A 444-nucleotide genomic window follows, 5' to 3' on the forward strand; every position below is an offset into this window, starting at 1 on the left:
CGGAAATGACGTCAATGTCACTGAAAAACACCGTTAATATCATTGTAGCGTCTCGCTTACAAGAGAGCAAACCTTTATGCAGTAAACGAAGCTTAAAACAATTTTAACAGGTTAAAAATCATGTTTGTTGTGTGCCAAAAATTATTATTTTATTACCATTTGTGGATGGGATGGATATGCCTAAGGACATAAATGAAATATATATACATTTAGAACCTTCATATAAGATAAGCGACCGGCTCTAGCAAAAATGTGGAGTCCATAAAAGTACTTTCTGTGCTGAGGTAGGCTAAAGAATTCCCTGTGGGAAACTCCTGCTGGGTGTGGGGACTATGAGTAGTTGAAATGAGACGTAAGGAATACGCCCTGGAGATAGTGAATTTAAATTGACGTTATTCAAAATGGATTATAATAGAATGTTCAACCATTTTTCTATTGGTATGG

This window comes from Penaeus monodon, chromosome 31, assembly GCF_015228065.2.
Source record: "Penaeus monodon isolate SGIC_2016 chromosome 31, NSTDA_Pmon_1, whole genome shotgun sequence".
NCBI lineage: Eukaryota > Metazoa > Arthropoda > Malacostraca > Decapoda > Penaeidae > Penaeus > Penaeus monodon.